Source organism: Aplysia californica, unplaced genomic scaffold (assembly GCF_000002075.1).
Source record: "Aplysia californica isolate F4 #8 unplaced genomic scaffold, AplCal3.0 scaffold00940, whole genome shotgun sequence".
Taxonomy (NCBI): Eukaryota; Metazoa; Mollusca; class Gastropoda; order Aplysiida; family Aplysiidae; genus Aplysia; species Aplysia californica.
The window spans coordinates 222468-228800 of record NW_004798210.1 but is presented as its reverse complement, the minus strand read 5'-3'; the positions used below and the strand labels follow the sequence as shown (position 1 = coordinate 228800).

General features: G+C 41.4%; 1 protein-coding gene across 1 annotated transcript in view; it reads right to left on the bottom strand.

The window, feature by feature from the left end:
* The window catches only part of LOC101848003, a gene marked incomplete at its 3' end in the record, with an annotated part of 26152 nt that extends 19910 nt beyond the window's left edge, over nt 1-6242 (bottom strand). Inside the window, 1 exon segment of the mRNA XM_005110755.3 lies at nt 5644-6242.
* Between the last annotated feature and the right edge of the window lie 91 nt (nt 6243-6333).

Here is a 6333-nt window from a genome sequence, read left to right as displayed (position 1 = left end):
CACAAAAAAGAAGCAGGAGAGATAAGACGATAAATGTTTGATAGGAAAGAAGAAGCAAACTACACCAGAGCACCCGCCAACCACCCACTGTCATAGCCAAAACGGGTTGATAGATAGAGAAATATCATCCACACAGAAAGACCGAGATAATCGATAAAAAGTTTCGCTCTACTCGGGGATTGAACTCGAGTCTCCCGTGTGCAACATCGAAGCACCAAACGTTTACAGAACTGTGAAGATCGTAAAGATCATACCAGCAGCTTTTTGCACCCCATCTCAATGATCACCTCTATCACAGTGCCCCTAAAACTTCTGGCTTCTTACATTTTTTAATTTTCTTGTTTTGGAATAAAAAAGTTGAGGCACAATAGGGTCATATAAGTGCCAAAAGATTAGAGGTTTTACATGACAGTAACAAACACAAAAAAGAAGGAAGAGAAATAGAACTACGGATGTTTCGCAGGGTTGAAGGAGCGATTACCACACCAAAACAGCCGCCAACAACCCGCACCGTCAGGGCTATACAGAGTTTTATCCAGTTGTTTTGCAATAGTCAAACTCCCGCTAGCTTAAACTGAAACCAAAGTAGTCAATGATTTCTTTCTTTCTTTCTTTCCTTCTTTCTTTCTTTCTTTCTTTCTTTATCCATCTATTTATTTATTTATTCGTTCGTTTGTTTGTTTATTTATTTATTTATTTGTTTGTTTGTTTGTTTGCTAATTTGTTGTTGTTTTTGTTTATTTTTTAAAAAGCAGTTGGACACAACAACAATCATTCCCTGGATGGCAAAAAGTATTTTTTTAAAGAAAAGAAAAAAAAAAAGAAAGAAAGAAAGACATAACAGAAGTATGGCCAGTTAGTTGTGCCCTTAACAACCCATACAATACAGTTAATTCAATCCATTTAATTTAAACGTTACTGCTGAAAACGTAGACTTCAATGCACAAACGATCTTGTAGTGAAATGATATAGTATGTACCAACACAAGTAGGTTACATAAGAAGCAAGAGGCAGGGATCTGAGTTTAACGTTCATTTCCGTAAGGACCGATCCAGACGGGAAATTCGCGTATGTAAAGTGGTGCTTTTCCCAAGGACTGTACGTCAGCCGGACCTGACAGTGGGATGAGAGGAGAACACAGCCGCTTTGTTTGTTTAAGTACGAGTTGTACGGCGCTCGGAACTGCATGAGGTCATGTGAGCACGCGGAGAACACAGCCCAGGAAAGCCAATCAGAAGAGGCGTAATACAGGGATGTGTGTTGTCACCATATTATATCTTTGTTTTAACACGAGTTTGAAAATGGTGAAATGGTATAGGTTTAACCACTCCCCCCCCCCTTTCCAAATCAATACTATTAGGTTGCTTAAGAGGCGGAGAAAAGAAAAGTTTTATGGTACTTTACAAAGCAATACGGTCATATAAGTGCCGAAGATTAGAAGTGTCCCAAGAGAGTAACAAAGAACACAAAAAAGAAGTAGAAATTAGGACGACGGATGATTGGAGGGAAGGAGCAAACCACACCAGAGCAACAGCACTTTACTTAGATTCATCATCATCATCATCATCATCATCATCATCATCATCATCATCATCATCAACTCAAAATGGGGCTGGGCTCAAGAAAATATATCAGATGTTTGTGAAAAGCAAGTTGGATTATGCTGCTCCAGCGTGGCAGCCTTGGCTGAGTGAGACTAGTGCAAAGGCCCTGGACAGAATACAAAACAAAGCCCTCCGACTTGTATCAGGTAAGCTGAAAACAACACCAACAGAAGCGCTGCACTATGAGACCAGAACTGAGCACTACACCACCTATACCAAAAGAACATGCCTCAAGTCTATAGAGATGGCCAAGAGATTACCAGACAACCATCCAAGAAAGAAAGCCCTTGATCAAGCAGTCAAGCCTAAAAACCGAAGGAAAGGTTGCGATCTAGCAGACCACCTCCCCCTTGAAGCAGAGAATCGATGGCCGATCAATCTGGTGAGAGCTTGTCCATGGGAGACCCATGGTGAAATCGAAATTCGGACAGAACTGAGAGGAGTAAAAGGAAAAGGTAATGCTCCTGTAAAGGCACGTGAAGCAGCTGAGGATGTGATCAAAGAGGTTGGTGCGGATGTGACAATTTTCACCGATGGATCGGCAGTCGCAGGATACCGCGAAAGTGGAGCAGCAGCAGTAGTGATTATAAATGATGAACCACCACGAACAGAAATTATTAAAACTAAAGGTGCATTCCTTACATCATCTTATGACGAGGAATGCCAGGCAATGATGTCTGCTGCACAATGGATTGCCGACAATTGCCACAGTAGGACCAATGTGCTGATTTTGATTGACAGTCAGTCCCTCTGCAAGGGGCTGCAGGGCAACAGCTCGGACATGAATGATTTGTGCCGCAAGTTCAGTGAAGCCAGAGCCACAATAAAAATTCAGCGGATTTCAAGCCATGTTGGAATAGAAGGAAATGAGGCAGCAGACCAAGCTGCTAATGAAGCCAGAGAGATCGAAGGAGACAGACGACCAACGACATACAGAGGAGTCTTTCCAATAATCAAGAGAGAAATCAGAGACCCACCATGTAGAACTAAGTACCAGCACCTGGAAGATGTGTATTCTGGGTACTCCTATAAGCGGGAACAAAAATCTATCACATGTCGCTGGGACCAGGTTGAGCTAACGAGATTGCGGTTGGACCATCATTGGAGTTTAAGATGGTATAAGAACTTTGTAAATGAGATGCGGCCATGAAAAGGAGGATATCAAACATATGTTTGAATGTCCAGGAACAATGGCAATTCGAATGGAGATATTTGGACGAGTGGAGGTGCCGCTAAGCATATTGACAATGGAGCCGAAAAAGAGCCTCGCTCTCGCTCGAAGATATCTTCGTGAAGTCCGTCATGCCCATTAAGGAAACAAACAAAAAATCATCATCATCGTCATCGTCATCGTCATCGTCATCGTCATCGTCATCATCATCATCATCATCATCATCATCATCATCATCATCATCATCATCATCATTATCAAGTGCCAGATCTACGACAGACATCGGCCATTATGGTTCTCCATCCATTCCTTAACTCGGACGCTCTTTAAAAAAGCTACGTTTCCATGACCTTTCCCCGTTCTCATTTGTTTAGGTCCTCTAAATAGGTTGCTCTGGGCCTACCCCTGTCTCATTTCCTCCAAATTTTCCAGTGAGAGCTAGACATTCAAGACTTTTATATCTATTTAGATGTCCCTAAAACTGCATATGTCCTTTCCTGGTTGATTTTAATAGTGAGCGTCCCATGTACTACTTCATTTGATTCCCTTTCCTTCCACGATATTCTCAGTAGTCTCCTGGGAAAACGCATTAAATTTTCTTCTATTTTATTTTCAGTGTCTTTAGCGATTGTCAATCTTATTTAGGTTGCACTGAAGATAATAATGGAATAAGTCTGAAGAGATACAAAGTCGTTAGTCTGAGATACACCGATGAGTTACACCAATGATACTGTAGTAAAAAAAACCAACAACAATAATAACAACAACAAACAGTACGGACACCGTAGGAGCAACACCAGTCCTACCACACATTGAAAGACAAAAGGTCAAGTGGTTTGGACACCTTACGCGGATGCCCTCAAACCATCTAGCTCTGAGAACATACAACATTAAATATTCTGGAAGAAGAGCCAGAGGAAGACCAAGGCGACGATGGAGTGAATCTGTGGCAGGCCACTCGCCTTGCTGCAGACAGACGCCGGTACAAGGGGGAGAAAAAAGTAAAAGTAAGTACAAACAGTACAGCAAAACAGGATACAGTACAAAAAGAAGCAACATGCACGTATACACACAGACTGCGCACTGCCAATCGTGAAGTGAAGTTCGTCTCTATTGTGCCCACAATAAAACATACCAGAGCCCTGTAAAGAAGATATTTAAAAAAAGGAAACAACTCGCGGCAAAGACTTCCTCCAACACCCCATAAAGAACTCTACAACAATGACAACACCTCATAGGAGAAAAGGGTGCCATGGATCGTTCAAAATGGAAGGCGGTAGTACGGCGGTTCAGGATGTGGGTTTTGTATTTATTTTTTGTAAGTGTTTTACGGGAGCTCGCAACTGCACAAGGTCATATGAGCGCGCGGGACACATTAATCATTTTCAGTTGGAGGGAATTTTAGAATTTTGCTCGGATGGCAGCCGAAGCCTACTCTGATCGATTTTGGACCACCAAGGGATATTTAATGTGTGCAACTCGCACACGGGACCTCCGAGATTTTTCACCCTTATCCGAGAAGGTTAGGTGTAGATCTTACCTACCATAAGATCAGGGGTGCGGCTGAAAGACAGAAGTCAGAAGGAGCTAAGGAGAATCAGTAGAGAGGCTGCAGAAAGAGTCGGGAGCCCAGAGGAGAGGGCAAAGACGGTGTGGAGGTGGGGGCAAAAAGTGGAGACGAAATCAAACGACAGAACATCGCTAGAGAGCAGGAAAGGATGTGGAAAGATAACATTTTAGAGAAGAAAATATTCCGTTGCTATCCAGATTAGAACCTGGGACCTATTGAATGAAAGGCAAACACCTCAACCTGTAGATTACGAGAGCCCCCCGTTAAGAATAGTTAAGTAGTGGAACAGAGATGACGAGATAATAATAGATTCGATTCTAAACTCCCTCAGGGCCAGACATTGCAAGGTTTTAACAATCGCTTTTGCTTCTTTTTTTTGGTTATGTTTCTTTTTCTTTCTGTCGTTGTTTGTGTTGTTGTTGTTGCTGTTGCTGTTGTTGTTGTTGTTGTTGTTGTTGTTGTTGTTGTTGTTGTTGTTGTTGTTGTTGTTGTTGTTGTTTCGATCAGTATGAGTTCAGGACTGTTGCATTATAATTAGTTTATGTAAGTGCTGAAGAATAGAGGTGTTACTAGAGAGTAAGGTAACAAAAATGAAAGGAGGGGAGAATGTGGAAGATAATATTATTATTATTATGTTTGGCACAGGAATAGTCCTCAAGTTTTCCTTCCATTCAATTTGAGCAAAGAAGAATAACAATATTGCTCTTTTGGTTTGCACATTGGGGGTGATCAAGTGTTGACTCTTTATTTTCATATTTATTTTTTTTTTGGATGAAGAAGAATAGATGCTAACTAGATAGAGAGTCACGTACCAAGAATGGAAGGAGGAGAGAGGTGGGAGGTATAATATTGTGTTTAATGGGGGAAGAAGGAGCAAAGCACACCATGCTGGGCACACACACACGAACTACCTGCCCAGACACTATCGCAATCAGATTTTTACTATCTAAAATGAGGAAAGATAGTATTCTTATAATATTATTGTAGATAATACCTTAATGTACAGACCTTTTTGCTCCCAACTTAAATTGCCGAGCTTAAATTACACCCACAGTCATCGTTTGTTTGTTTGCTTGTTTGTTTGTTTTTTCTGTTTGCTGTTTTGTGTGTGTGTGTGTGTGTGTGTGTGTGTGTATTTGGGGCTTTTTTCTGCGTTTAAGTATGCGTTTTCCGGTACTTTCAACACAATTAGATCTTATACTTTATATCCACAGTCATCATCAATAAAAATCGACAGACGGCCGAAGAATGCAATACAATAAACAACAACAAAGCAACCATTGTATGACTAAAATTACCTCTCACTGCAGCTCACAATCCCTTCCACACTATTACTTGATAGGCACTTGCAGTACGTGTATTTCCTCAACAACACACGTCTTCACGGCTAAACAAAATTAATCAACACAAGCGTCTCATCAAGAATCCTTTCAGGCTTTACACAGTATGTCAATAAATAACCTATGACTTTAATCTGTTTAGTTCAACACCAGCGTCTTATCGAGAATCCTTTCTTCAGGCATTACACATTATGTCAATAAATAACCGATGATTTGAATTAATCTGTTTAGTTCACTGCAAGCGTTTTATAGAGGAACCATTCAGAATTTACCAAATAAACGTCAGAAGACCGATTGCTTTCACATGCTTATAAGTTCCAGTTGGTTAGCAGCGATCTCGGAGTCGCAGAAACAACCGTATGAATAAATTCGTTTTTAAAAAAGAAAAATGAATCGTGTAAACCCACGGTTTCTGGGCATATTTTTTTTCGGGTGTGCCCGAAGTTACGACATGCTTCAATGACGTCTTTGCTGCAATGGGGTATCTTCTGCTACGTAAATCCGCTCAACGTTCTAAGGTCCACTCCCACACTCCACCCCCCAGCCGCTCCCAGCCCTCTATCTTACACACTCGTCTGCAAGCGCGCGTGCACACACACACACACACACACACACACACACACACACACACATAATATACATACACGC